The 15,664-nt window shown below is 35.5% G+C and overlaps 1 protein-coding gene and 1 pseudogene across 4 annotated transcripts in view; both read left to right on the top strand.

The window, feature by feature from the left end:
* MARCHF1 (membrane associated ring-CH-type finger 1) overlaps nt 1-15,664 on the top strand; it is a 1,238,958-nt gene that overhangs the window by 233,512 nt on the left and 989,782 nt on the right. The gene's annotated exons all lie outside the window — the stretch shown is intronic.
* Nucleotides 5,662-7,362, top strand: LOC138168785 (omega-amidase NIT2 pseudogene; annotated as a pseudogene).

Here is a 15,664-nt window from a genome sequence, read left to right as displayed (position 1 = left end):
CCCAAATATTTTTACATTGTCTGCAGTTATTTTAAATGGAATTCTTCTATCTCTTGCTGCTGGACTTTGTTAGTAATTTATAGAAATCCCAATGATTTGTGTGGGTTTATTTTATATCCCACAACTTTGCTAAAGTTGTTAATTTTTTCAAATAATGTTTTAGTTGAATATCTATGATTCTCTGAGTATACCATCATATCATCTGCAAAGAGTGATAGCTTTATTTTGCCTATTCTAATTCCTTCAATTTATTTTTCTTCTCTTCTAGCTAAAGCTAATATTTCTATACATATTGATTAACAATGCTGATAATGGACATACTTGTTTCACCCCTGATTCTGTCGTAAGGCTTGCTAATAGTTTTAGATAAATGATATTTATAATTTTAAGGAAAACTACATTTCTTTTTTCTTTTTGGAGGGGGGAAGGCAGGGCAATTGTCTTGCCTAGTGTCTTGCCCAAGGTCACAAGGCTACTTTTGTTTTAAGAGTCTGAGGATGGATTTGAACTCAGGTCCTCCCAACTCGAGGGGAGGGGTGCTCTATTCACTGTACCAGGTAGCCACCCCAACTCCATTTCTTTTTATTTGCTCTAGTATTTTTAATAGGAAAAGGTGCTTGTGTTTGTCCTTCATTCTAGAAGAAAACCATGACATCAGGGAAATGATGAAATAACCTACCGTTGACTTTGATCTGAGTGAGGAAGGACTTGCAAGGTCACTAGCCTCACTCTCTCCTCCTGTGTCATCTGGTTACAATGCCAGATATTTATCAGGAGGCCTGAAGAAGGCCCAGTATGCAATGGGAGACCCTGGGCCTTTTAGGCTAAAGTCTTTTCAGAATCTCACTTTGAGTGAGGTAATGCCCATTCACTGAATAGGCCTCTTTAAGAAGTGAGTCAAGGGATGTTCCCTTTAATTAAAAAAAAAAATAATAAATAAATCTGGGAGGGTATGACCCTCAGGGTTGCAGGCCACAAGAGCAATAGTTAACTATTTACATTCACTCTGAGCCAAGAGGGCCCAAAAAATAGCCATTAAGTGGTGTTTGGGCAGGGACTTATTGTTGTCCAATTTACAATTGGTGCTTTATTTCATCAAAAGCTTTTTCTAATGTCTTTTGAGATAGTCAAATGATTTCTGTTGATTTTGTTATTGATATGGTCAATTATGCTAATAGTTTTCCTAATATTGAACCAGGCCTGCTTTCCTGGTATCAATCTTATCTGATCATTATGTATCATCCTTGGGATAATTTGCTGTAATCTCTTTGCTAATATTATATTTAAAATTTTTGCATCGATATTCCTTAGGGAAATTGGTCTATAATTTTCTTTGTTGGATTTGGCTCTTCCTGCTTTTGGTATTAGCACCATATTTATATCATAAAAATAATTTGCTAGGACTCCTTCTTTACCTGTTTTTCCAAATAGTTTAAAAGGTACTGGAATTAATTTTTCTTTAAATATTTGGCAGAATTTGCTTGTAAATCTTTCTGGCCCTGGCAAATTTTCTTAGGAAGTACATAGATGACTTCTCCAATTTCTTTGTCTGAAATGGGGTTATTTAAGTATTTTATTTCCTCTTCTGTTAATCTGGACAATTTGTATTTTTTTTTACATATTCATTCATTTCACTAAGATTGTCAGATTTATTGGCTTACAGATGGAAAAAAATAGATGCTAATTATTATTTAAATTTCCTCTTTATTGGTGATGAATTTACTCTTTTCATTTTTTTTAAAGCAATTGGGGTTAAGTAATTTGGTCAAGGTTACACAGCCAGTTATTTCTGGGTGTGGTGCTAAGTATCTGAGCCCAGATTTCATCCCTAGGTCATCCCTACACTGCAGCCAGTGCTCTTACTCACTGTGCTACTTGGCCGCCCCTATTCTTTTCATTTTTAATACTAGTAATTTGGTTTTCTTCTTTCTTTTTTAAAAATCAAATTTACCAAACATTTGTCAATTTCATTATACTTTTTTTATAAATCCAACTTTTAGTTTTATTTTATTAGTTTAATAGTTTTCTTAATTTCAATTTTATGGGTCTCTCCTCTGATTCTCAGAATTTCTAATTTGGTATTTAATATGGGATATTTATTTTTTCTTCTTCTAGCTTTTTTAGTTTCATGCCCAATTCATTGATCTCTTCTTTCTCTGTTTTATTCCTGTAAGCATATAGAGAAATAAAACTGACCCTAAGAACTGCTTTGGCTACATCCCCTAAGTGCGGTATGTTGTCTCATTATTATCATTCTTTTTTTTTAATCAAATGCTTTATTAACTTCTAGTTCACATCATTCATTTTCCCAAGATTTAGAGTTACAAATTTTCTGCCTATTTTTCCCCTAACCACCACCCCAAAATAGAAATCCCACTAGATATACCCTCCTCCAATCTTCTCTCTCCCATATCTTCTCTCATACCCTCTCTGACTTTCCAGTAGGGCACGGTGGATCTCTATGCCCCTGTGCTTGTATGTCTTATTTCCCAGTTACATGTAAAATAATATTAAATATTTATACATTTGATTTTAAACTTTGAATTCTAGATTCATTCCCTTACTCCATTGTCACCCAACTTACTGGGAAGATAAACAGTTCAATATAGGTTGCACATGTGTAGCTATGTAAAACATTTCTGTAGTGGATATATTGTAAAATACTGACTATATTTACCTCCCTCTTATCCCACCTCCCTCTTGTTCTATTCTCTACTTTGATCCTTTCCCTTTTCAAAAATGGATGCTTCCAACTTCGCTTCCCCCCCCCCCAGCCTGCCCTCCCTTCCATCATACCCTCTCTCATCCCCTCCCCCCCTACTCTCCTATAGGGTGAGATACCATATTTAGTGTGTATGGCATTCCCTACCTAAGCCAAATTCAATGAGAATAAGATCAACCGATTCCCTTTTGCCTTCCTGTTCTTCCTCTTCATTGTAGCCATTTTCCATTGCCTCTTCTATATAAGATAGTTTACCCCATTCTGTCTCTCCCCATCTCCTCTCATTATATTCCTCTCTCACCCCTTAATATCACCTTTTAAGTATCATCCCTTCCTATTAAATTGGTCCTGTGGGCTCTATCTATGTGTACCTGTACACATATATACACATTCACATATGTATTCATATGCCCATATACTCTCCTATATAGACATATATGTATGTGTGCGTATACATTTCTATTCCCTTCAACTATCCTCATACTGAGAAAAGCTTCATCCATTACAATTATTGCTTTTCCTTGTAGGAATGTTATTATCATTATTTTGGATGAAGTTATTGATTCTTTCTATGATTTGTTTTTTGACTCACTCATTTTTTAGGATTAGATTATTTAGTTTCCAATTAATTTTTAGTCTATCTTTCTATGGCCCTTTATTACATGTCATTTTTATTGCATCATGATTTGAAAAAAATGAATTTATTATTTTTGCCTTTCTATGTTGGATTGTGATTTTTTAATACCCTAGTACATGGTCTGTTTTTTTGAGATATATTGAGAAAGATATATTCCTTCCTATCATCATTCTGTTTTCTCCAGAGGTCTACCATATCTACCTTCTCTAAAATTCAATTTACCTCTTTAACTTCTTTCTTGTTTATTTTTTTTTTATTAGATTTATATAGTTCTGGGATGGGAAGGTGGAGGTCCCCCACTAGTATTGATTTGCTATCCATTTCTTCCTGTAATTCACTTCACTTCTCCTCTAAAAATTTGAATGCTACACCACTTGATGCATATGTTTAGTATTGATTTTTTGTTGTCTATGGTACCTTTTAGCAAGATATAGTTTCCTTCCTTATTCCTTTTAATTAGATCTGTTTTTGCTTTTGCTTTGTCTGAGATCAGGATTGCTACCACTGCTTTCCTTTTTTACTTCACCTGAAGCATACTATTTTCTGCTCCAATCTTTTACCTTTACTCTATGTGTATCTCTCTGCTTCAAATGTGTTTCTTGAAAACAACATATTGTAGGATTATGGTTTTTAATCCACTCTGCTATCTGCTCCCCTTTTTAGTAGAGTTCATCCCATTCATATTCAGTTATGGTTACTTTGTCTTTTTCTCCATTATATTCCCCCTCTTGTTTATACTTTTCTTGCCTCTTTCACCCTTTCCCTCCTCACCAGTGTTTTACTTCTTACTATCATCTCCCTCAATCTGCTCTCCCTTCTATAAGCTTCCCTCCCTTTTCTTTCCCCTTTACCCAACTACTTCTGCCCTCCTTTCTGCCTTCTCTTCTATCCATCATCTCCTTTTTCTTTCCCTATTTCCTCTTCTACTTCCATGTAGAGTAAGATAGATTTCTATCACCAAATGAATGTACTCCCTCTTTGAGCCAAATCTGATGAGAATAAGGTTCAAACAGTATTCTCCCCACTGCCTTCTTCCCCTCTACTATTACATGTCTTTGTGCCTTTGTGTGATCTATTTTTATCATCACATCAAAGTCAATGTATACACACATCCTCTATGTATACCCCTTCTAAATGTCATAATGAAGATACAGTTCTCAAGAGTTACATATATCATCTTCCCACATTTTAACTTTATTGAATAACATGGTTGTTGTTTTTTCTTCCCCATTTACCTTTTTATGCTTCTCTTGAATCTTGTATTTGAAGATTGAATTTTCTGTTCAGCTCTGTATTGTTTTCATCAGGAATGATCAAAAGCTCCCTATTTCATTGAATCTTTAGCCCTATATTATTGTATACCCAGCTCTATGACTTGAGCCCCAGGCAGGCATCCTCCTCTTTCATGTACTTTAACACTGCCAAAGGTGGTCAGGTCCAGTGTCCAGACCTACAGGTGCTGAGGTGCAACCCAGGGCAAAATGGCATCCTCTAGGGGCCAAATCTCCAGGTGCTTCAGTATAGCCCTGGGGAAATGCAGAAAAAAAACATATATGGCCTCAGCACATGCCAGACACCACCACTTGGATCCCAGTTCAGCACCAAGTAAGCTGCCAGACCACTATAGCCTTCAGCTGTCAGCACCTGAGGACCCAGTGCACAAAGCCAGTGACCAGGCCCCTGGCCCTCCAGCACAAGTAGTTTGGGACAGCACCTCTGAGTTCCAGAAGGAGAACTCAGCTTTAAAAGCCAAGAAATAGGCAAATAAGATGAGCAAGAAACTAAAGAAACACAAGAAACATTGACCATAAAAAATTACTATGGTGACAGGGAAGATCAAAACACAAACTTAGAAGAGTACAACATTGTCAATATACCTACATGTGAAACCTCAAAGGGCAATATGAATTGGTCCCAAGTCCAAAAAACCTTCTTGGAAAAGCACAAGAAACATTTTAAAGTCCAATAAGAGAGGTAGAAGAAAAATTGGGAAAAGGAATGAGAGATATGCAAGAGAGAGTCAACAGCTTGGAAAAGGAAAGACAAAAATTGATTGAATAAAACAACTCATGAAAAAATAGAATTGACCAAATAGAAAAGGAGGTGGAAAAAGTAATTGAAGAAAATGATTCCTTAAAAATTAGAGTTGGGGAAGTTGAAGCTAATGACTTTATGAGACATCAAAGATCAGTCAAACAAAATCAAAAGAATGAAAAAACTAGAAGAAAATGTAAAATACTTCCATGGAAAAAAAATTGACCTAGGAAACAGATCCAGTACAGATAATTTAAGAATAAGTGGATGAGGTTCCCGCTTTCGCTCGCTTCGTGCGTTGCCTCTCCCGGTCTCCTAGTTTGTGGGCCCCGCAGCCTCCTCCCCGTGTGCGGGACTTTTTTTCCATGGAAACTGTGTCGAAATCGATGACTCAATTTCGTTTGGCCCTCATCCAACTTCGTGTGTCTTCTGTCAAGTCGGATAACCTGACTCGAGCTAGTGAGTTCATCAAGAAGGCAGCAAGCCAAGGAGCCAAAATTATAGCTCTTCCTGAGTGCTTTAATTCTCCATATGGCACAAACTACTTTCCTGAATATGCAGAGACAATCCCTGGTGAATCCACAGAAAAGCTTTCTGAGTTAGCCAAGGAAAACCAAGTTTATCTCGTTGGAGGCTCCATTCCTGAAGAAGATGGTGGAAAATTTTACAATACCTGTACGGTATTTGGTCCTGATGGAACTCTCCTGACAAAGCACAGAAAGCTTCACTTGTTTGACATTGATGTTCCTGGATGGATTCGATTCCAAGAATCAGAAACGTTGAGTGCTTGTGACAGTCTCTCCATGTTTGAAACCCCTTACTGCAAAGTGGGCGTGGGGATTTGCTATGACATTCGCTTTGCTGAACTGGCACAAGTCTACTCCCAGAGAGGTTGCCATTTGCTGCTATACCCTGGTGCTTTTAATTTGACCACTGGACCAGCACATTGGGAGCTGCTTCAGCGAGGCCGTGCTGTAGACAACCAGGTGTTTGTGGCCACTGCCTCCCCTGCCAGGGATGTAGATGCCTCATATGTTGCCTGGGGACATAGCACTGTGGTGAGTCCTTGGGGAGAAATCCTGGCTCAAGCTGGCATTAATGAAACCATTGTGTATGCAAACATAGACATAAAGAAGTTGGTTGAAGTTCGCCAACAAATCCCTGTTCTCAGCCAGAAGAGGGGAGACCTCTATGCTGTGGAATGGAAAAAGCCCTGAGGGTCCACTATTGCTGAGGAGGAGTAAGGAATTCTGTCTGGATCTTGGAATTCTTATCTGGACCTCCCTGTTTTGTAAAAAATTCAACTTTTTTTCTAGCAGTGAAGGATAAACTTATGAGATGACAGACCAACACACTGATCTTCTACAGAACATTTTTATTATTAGCCATTGGCTTGTAATGGAAGGAAAACCAATACAAGTGAGAATAGAAAAGATCTTGCCATGTAGACATGGTGACCAGTTAAAGTAGTTATTAGCAGAATGAAGTGTCAGATTTGAATTAGGTGCAAAATTCACATAAAACCCAAGGTGACCACTCCATTTTATGGAGTTGGAAGTTTTGAAGCCAGAAAATGGTTTTGTTATATTGCTTTTCCCCAGAAGTGCCTAAGATTTCAGACTGGCCAATTCAAGGAATTGTTTTGATTATAATTGGATGTTAAAAGGAAGAGATCCTATTTATCCTGTGGCAATGGAGGCTGGGTGTTGAGTTACTTCCTAGTGATAGGAGGGGAAAAAGAAGAGCGATAATACATTAAAACAGGAAAAAAAGTAAGTTCAGAGGAAGATGGGGGCAGATTTGTGGTGTTACATATAGTATGTTCTTTTTTTGAACGAACTGCAAATTTCCTTTAAACATATCTTTAAATGCTTGTGTTAAGCACATAATATAAATTATTTAAAAGATGCCTAATAATAAAATTAATAATGGGGCCTCTTTCCCACCTCTCACCCTTAAAAAAAAAGAAGAGTCTGGACAACATCTTGCAAGAAATTATCAAGGAAAACTACCAATATTCTAGAACCAGAGGGCAAAATATTTCTTGCAAGAATCCACTGATTGTCTCCTAAAAGAGATTCCTAAATGAAAACTCCAAAGAATATTGTAGCCAAATCCCAAAAATATCAGACCAAGGAGAAAATACAGCAAGCAACCAGAAAGAAACAATTTAAATATAATGGAACTACAGTCAGGATTACCCAGTACCGAACAACTTCTAACATTAAATGTTCAGAGGGCTTGGAATATGATATTTCAGAAGGCAAAGGAACCTGGATTACAACCAAAAATTAACTACCCAGCAAAACTGAGAATAATCTTTCAGGGGAAGATTCAATAAAAGAGGGCTGTGTGAAGGCACATGGGGGCTCCTGCTTTTGGTGTTTGCCTATTATACCACCCTGGGGCTCAGGATGTCCTCTGGTTTGCTGAGGTGGGACTTGCTGCTGACTTGCTGCGATATTTCCTTTCCTAGAATGCGCTCCTCTTTCACCTGAGTGAGAAGGACCATTTTTGCTGATCCTCCAAGTCTCCTGGACTAAAAGACTACTCCATACCTTCTTTCTGTTGACTCTACTGTTCCAGGATTTGTTCTGGGGGCATTATTTTATGGTTATTCTAAGTTAAATATGGGAGAGAGACAGTGATTTACTGCTTACTCTTCCATCTTAGCTCCTAAAAGTCTCTATCCAAAGTCTTAACAAGCTTTCTGATGAGAAGAACCTCTAAGTAAGGACTAAATGTCATTGGTAAAGAAAAAGAGCTTCTGTATATCCAGAAGCAAACAACTGGCAGATGGCTTCAACATTGTGATGGGAGTTTCCAAGAGAACTGAATGTTTAAGTAGAGAAAACACTACAACTTAATTATAGAGTCTTAATTAGAAATACAGAGACAAAACATTAAGAGATTCTCAAAAGTCTTTTTTTTTTGGTAGGGAGCTTATTTTTACTCCCTAGTGTGATTTTCCTTCAATAGTCAATTGTATGTCAGTTATATAATTACATCTTTATTTGGAAAAGTCAGCTTTACAAATATTCATTAGAGACTAGCTATAGGTATGGTGTATGGATATCTAAGATACAAGAAAATGTAGAATACAGAATTAGAGGACCTGACTGAAAATGTCACCTTTGCCACTTTCTACTTGTGTGACTTTTGGGAATTTATCCTCTCTGGGTCTCAATTTGCTCGTTGGTAAAAGGAGGGTGTTGGTGATGGATTGGAAGACTATTAAAGTTCCTTTAAATTCTAAATCTAGGGGGCAGCTAGGTGGCACAGTGAATAGAGATCTGGCCCTGGAGTCAGGAGGACCTGAGAGTTCAAATCTGGCCTCAGACACTTAACACAAAAACTAGCTGTGTGACCTTGGGCAAGTCACTTAACCACAATCGGCCTCCAAAAAGCAAAAAATAAATAAATTCTAAATCTATGATCCTAAGGTCAATATGTGAACATGAAGAAGTGATGTTGTCCACATAGACTGGAGTATAATTTAATGGCAAATTACTTGGACTTCAGAAACAAGTCTCTCTCTGGGCCTTGAGCCTGAATATGGGAACTTATATCAAAGCTCAGGATTTTGATCTGGAAGGTATTGGAAAGACCCTTCAGTTCAATCTACAACTTTAATCAATGAGAAACAGACTGAGAGGCATCAACAAACTGCAGAAAGTGCAGGATTATTGTATTCTTAATCATCCCCCAGCACTTCTCATGCTGATGATGGCCAATATGCATGTTTTCTTAGGGTAGTCTTAGTTTGCCTTTGAAAAAAAATGTTGATACTTTCACTTAATACTTTCTGAGCCAAAATTCTTGGAGGTATGTAGAAAAAGAGAAAGTGTAGTGCAGCAGATGGAGCACTGGACTTGAAGTCATAAAGATCTAACCCCAATTCCTGCATAAGACATATATTAGCCATGTGATATGCATATGTAACTTAAGCTGTGAACCTTAGTGTCTTCATCTCTAAACTGATATAATTGGACTGTTGGCCTTTAAGATCCCTTTCAGTTACAAATCTGATGATCATTTTTATAAATAAAAGAACTGAGGCTCAAAGAAATTTGGTCACTTACCTGTGGTCACACAGCTAGGTAGTTTTATAATCAGGTCCTGGGCATAGATTTTTCAATCCTAACTCAATGTACCTACCTTTATATTCTGCTAAATTCTTTGAGTAATGTTTATGTAGAGTAGGAGTCAGTAACTTTTTTTTAACCATATATGGGGCTAATCAGTCTGAATTTTCCTACTTGCAGCTAAAGGACATTGGATTTGGAGATAAAGTACCTTGGTTTAAACTTCAGTTCTTCCACTTACCACCTGTGTAACCTTGGGAAATTCACTTAATCTTCACTATCCTAGCTGGGCAGATAGGTGGACCTAGTATCAGTGAGTTCAAATGTGAAGTCAGATAATGGGCTCATGAATAGTCAGACATGAATGAAAAACAACTAAACAACAAATCTGAAGTTTCCTCTTTTGAAAAGTACAAGATTGGGACAGTAATTTCACCAGTAGGTGAAATTGTAAAATCTTCTAAACATTTTGGAAAACAATCTGGAATTATGCCCAAAGAGTTATTAAATTACCTATACCTTTTGACCCAGCAACATTTCTACTTGGCCTATTTCCAAAGATGATTAGGGAAAAAGGAAAAGAACCTACATGTTATAAAAGTATGTATAGCAGCTCTTTGTGCACTGGCAAAAACTGGAAATTGCAGGAATGCTCATCAATTGGGGAATGATTGAACAAGTTGTGATATATGCTAGTGATGGAATCCTACTGTGCTGTAATAAATGATGGGTTCAATGATGTTAGCAAAACATAGAAAGACTTGCATAAAATGATGAAGAGTGAAGTTAGCAGAACCAAGAGAACACTGTACACAGTAACAGCAATATTGTTTTAAGAATGACTTTGAGTGAATAAATTATATTTTCTGTTATACATACCCAAATTAACTATAAAGGTCATCTGAAGAAAGATCCTATCTGCATCCAGAGAAAGACCTGATAAATAGAAGGATGAACTGAATGTTTGCATACCCATTTGATTCTAATGGTATTCATTTCTAGGGTGGGGAACAGAAGAAATAAAAATTAAAAGAAAAGAAATGTACATGATAATTTTGCTGTATGTTTAAAAGGAACAATAAGATGTTCATAGTAGATTTGCAATTTCATGTACAATCATCTTTTTATTGTATGTTATAATGCTTGTTTTATTCCATAAATTAAAAATAAAATTTAAAAAGTATAAGATTTTTCTAAATGGCATGTAAGGACCTTTCAAGTTCTATATCTATGCTCCTGTGATTCCCAAGACAATCTGGGGATGTGGAAGAAAGGGACAAGAATAGGAGAGTAGGATAAAAAGTAAAGAGAGAGAAAGCAAGACTACAAATGTGTACAGATTCATGAAAATATCGCAAATGATATTCCAAGATACTGGCCCTCGTGCCATTGATTGCAGAATCTCCTAGAGAGCAATGTAAACGTTTATACAAAATACGGTATCAAAGAGAAGAGGTTTTTGTTGTCTTGGTAATACTAAATAGTAATTAATTTTGAGCCATTGCCAATATGATAGAAGCAATACTTAGCATGGCAAATAATTTGAGGAATTCAAGGATGTTCTCCCATTCTAACAGCTAGTTTCTGAGCTGGGTAATTCAGGCTTTTGCTTCGCAATAGCAATTCTTTCAAGACATTTATTTTAGTTGTAAGTGATAGGTGAGGCAGCTAGACTTTAATAAATCTTGATATGTCAGAAGAATTACTTAAAGGAAATTACTGAGACCTCCATTTTGCCCTCCCTTCTGTGATACTCTCCTCTCTTATCCCCTTGTCCTGTACTTTCCTGTTGATTGTGTATGTTATTTCCTCTTTAATCCAAATCAAATGAGAGTAAGGTTCACTTATTCCCTTTCACTTTTTTCATCTTCCCTCCCATGGTAAAAGCTTTTTTTCTTGCCTTTTTATATGAGATACTTTACTCCATTCTACCATACACACATGTGCATGCACACACACACAGTTATTGTACACACACATAGACACAAACATATATATGTATACACATATGTATATATTCCCTCCAACTCATGAGTTACAAATACCATCTTCCCATGTAGAAATGTAAACAGTTCAACTTTAATAAGTCCCTTATGATTTTTCTTTCCTATTTACCTTTTCATGCTTGTCTTGATTCTTGTATTTGAAAGTAAAATTTTCTATCAGCTCTGGTCTTTTCATCAAGAATTCTTGAAAGTCCTCAATTTCACTGAATGTCCATTTTGCACCCTGAAATATTATATTCAGTTTTGACAGGTAGGTGATTCTTGGTTTTAATCCTAGCTCCTTTGAACTCTGGAATATCATATTCCAAGCCCTCTGATCCCTTAAGGTAGAAGCTGCTAAATTTTGTGTTATCTTGATTATGTTTCAACAATACTTGGATTGTTTCTTTCTGGCTGCTTGAAGTATTTTCTCTTTGACCTGGGAACTCTGGAATTTGGCTACAGTATTCCTAGGAGTTTTCATTTTGGGATCTCTTTCAAGAGGTGATTGTTGGATAATTTCAATTTCCATTTTCCCCTCTGATTCTAGAATATCAGGACAGTTTTCCTTGTTAATTTCTTGAAAGGTGTTATTTAGGCTCTTTTTTTATAATCATGACTTTCAGGTAGTCCAATAATTATAAAATGATCTCTCCTGAATCTATTTTCCAGGTCAGTTGCTTTTCCAATGAGATATTTCACATTGTCTTCTGCCTTATTTTTCATTCTTTTGGTTTTGTTTTATAATTTCTTGATTTCTCATAGTCATTAGCTCCCACCTGCTCCATTCTAATTTTTAATGCATTATTTTCTTCAAGGAGTTTTTAGACCTCATTTTCCATTTGGCTAAATCTGCTTTTTAAAGTATTCTTTTCTCCTCATTGGTTTCTTGGACCAAATGGGTTAGCGTATTTTTAAGGTGTTATTTTCTTCAACACTTTTTTGGGTCTCCATGCAAGTCAACATGCAAAATAGTGACTCATTTTTCATGATTTTCTCGCATCACTCTCATTTCTCTTTCAAATATCCCCTCTATTTCTCTTACTTGATTTTCAAAATATATTTTGAGCCCTTCCATGGCTTGAGATCAATTCATATTTTTCTTGCAGCCTTTGCAGGCAGGAGCTCTGACTTTGTTGTCTTTTTCTCATTGTATGTTTTGATTTTCCTTGTCACCAAAGTAAGATTCTATAGCCTGATATTTTCCCCAACTGTTCATTTTCCCAGACAATTGCTTGACTTTTTAGCTCTTTGTTAAGGTAGGATTCTGCTTCCAGTTTGGAGAATGTATTGTCTCAAGCTTTAAGGATTTTGTACAACTGTTTTCAGAGATATTTCTAGGGACCTGTAAATTTTCAGTGCTTCCAAGGTGGTATGACCAAAGGAGAGTTGTTTACTCCTCTCCTGGACTGTGCTCTGATCTGTGAGTGATTCTGTAAGCACTATTATCTGCCTTGGAACTCTGAGGAGGATTACCTTTCCACTGTTGCCCCAAGGTCCACCATGCCAGCACTCCTTCTTACCCCAGGACCACCACCCATGACAGTGACCTAAATCCAAGCATGGGCAAAACAAGAGATGCCTCAGTGACAGCAAAGAGATCCCTGCAGTACCCCTCTGATTGTACCCTTAATTCCTCTCTCATCTGTGGGCCAAGAACCACAGAAGCAAGGGAGACATTTGGAGGATAGCTCAAACAAGTCCCTGTTTTAACTCTACCATCTTTGCTCTTCTGCCCTACTTTACATCATCTTTAAGGAAAATTTTAGATTTGCCATATGTCGTACTGGAATTCCTGTAATAAATGAAGTAAGAATTTTAAAATGGTTATACACACACACACACACACATATATATATATATATATATGTACAGAGAGAGAGAGAGAGAGAGAGAGAGAGAGAGAGATTATATAAATGAAGAACTTTGGAAGAAAGAAGGATAAAAGAAATGAGAGATCTAGTGGGAAAAAATGGAAGGAAAAATATACAAGGGGGACACAACCTTAGGAAAGTAAGAGATTCCTCAAAAATGAAGTTAGACTAGATATCAATGACTATGCAAAACAATAGGAAATATAAAAACAAAATTAAAGGATTGAAAAAATTTCATGAAATATAAGGTACTTCTTATTAAAAACATTTTACCTAGAAAAGAGTTCAAGGAGAGAGAAGTTCAGAATTAGACTGCTTGAAAATCTCAACCACAAAAAAGCCTAGATACCATATTTCCAAAAAATTTTTGAATGAAAATTACACAGACCATTTAAAACTATTGGGCAGAAAAAAAAATAGAAAGAGTTTACCATTTACCTCCTTAAAAAAAAGAAAACTCCCAGGAACATTTTAGCCCAAATTCTGGTCTTTCAGGTAAATCAAAAAATACTTCAAATACTCATAAAAAATTAAAGTCCTAAGAAGCCATAGAAAGGATCACAAAAGACCTGACAGCCCCCACTATAAAGGAGAGGAGAAATTGAAATACTGTATTATAGAGTGAGAAAGTTAAAAACTTAAAACCAAAAATAACCTATTCAATAAAGCTTAATATAATCTTAAGTGAACTCCTAGGAATAATGAACTTTAATAAAATAGACTTGCAAAAATCCCTAGTAAAGATATTAGAGTAAATAGATATTTTGAATTGCAACCATAGGTGTCAAGATAAGCATAGAAAATCTATAAAAAAAGAAAGATATATTTAAGAAAATAGGATCTATATTGTGTTGATGTATTTATATTAAAATAGGGGAAGGAAAAGCATAATTTTTTACTTAAAACTCTTATTCTTTTTTCAAGGATCATAGAATGAGTAAATAAGAAACAGTGCCTGGCAGAAGTTTCTATATAAATTTTTAGATATTAAGGGAAAAAGGAAACAGAAGAATAACAGAATATACTAAGGAAGAAAGAAATAAGAATGTAGTAGAATTTACTATATTACATAATCAAAATGTTCAAGAAGAGATGACATGAAGGACGTGCGGTGGTGGGCTACATATGAACCTCAATTTCATTTGAACTATGAAAAGAAGGATCAAATACATATATAGAATGTTTTGTTTAGAAATCCATTAAATTCAGTAAGGAATTGCATGGGGACAGGAAGAGGGGAAAGGGAGACAAAGGATAGTTTAAGGGAGGGATTAATCATAAACAAAATAAATGCCATCTTTGGTAAAGTGGAAGGAAAACAGGAAAAAAATGTAAAAGCCTGTGACTAGGTACTAAGCAAGGGAAAGAAAAGTGAACAGAAATATGAAAAACATCCTTTACCAACCATTGTGCAAAAAAATTATATTCAATGAAGAACTTTAGAGGAAAGGATTAAAATTAGAGAAAATATAGTTCTAAAGAATCCATAGGTCAAAGAGCAAATCATAAAAACTATAGAAAATGACAATGAGATGAAATATACCAAAATTATTATGGTGCAAACAAAGTCAATCTGAAGGGAAAGTTTATGTATTTAAACACTTTCATCAACAACAAAAACAAAAACGTCTTAGCAAATTAAGAAGATTACAATAGATTCACTCTAGTTGAACCTCTAATCCTGAGAATACAATAGAACTAACTAAAGAAAAAAAAAACAGTAAATTAATAAATATAACAAGAAAATTATTCTCAAAAAAATAAATAAATCATTAGCTAATCTGATAAGTGGAAAAACAAATTGACCACATAAAAAGGAAAATGAAGAAAGCATAACAAATTAAGAAAAATAAAGGACATTATTAGAAACTTCTGTTCAGTTGTATAACAATAGATAAATTAAATTAAATGTATAAATACATACAAAGATAGAGAACACAAAAATTAACACAAAATGTAAATAACCAAAAGTAAAAAATAATATGAACAAACCATAAATATATTTCAGAAGTAAGATTTAGGGAAGACTATGGAATGAGTGATAGATAAAGCTTCTCTTGCAGGGAAAACAAAAGAAAAGAAGACAAAGTATTTTTAAAAGGCACACAAAAGAAATGAAAGAATTTTAGACAGAAATATAGAAAAGCAGGACAGCTTTGAAAGTAATAGCTTTAATTTACTTTATGCACACATATATAAACACATATATACATATTTATATATGTGTGTGTGAGGCTGTGTATATATTTACAGATAGATGGATAGATGGATAGATGATAGATAGATAGATAGATAGATAGATAGATAGATAGATAGATAGATAGATA

The sequence above is a fragment of the Petaurus breviceps genome, unplaced genomic scaffold (genome assembly GCF_028583685.1).
Source record: "Petaurus breviceps papuanus isolate PSGF00001 unplaced genomic scaffold, PetGlider_PUasm1.0 126, whole genome shotgun sequence".
In the NCBI taxonomy this organism is placed as follows: Eukaryota; Metazoa; Chordata; class Mammalia; order Diprotodontia; family Petauridae; genus Petaurus; species Petaurus breviceps.
This window is presented reverse-complemented; position numbering and strand designations above follow the sequence as displayed.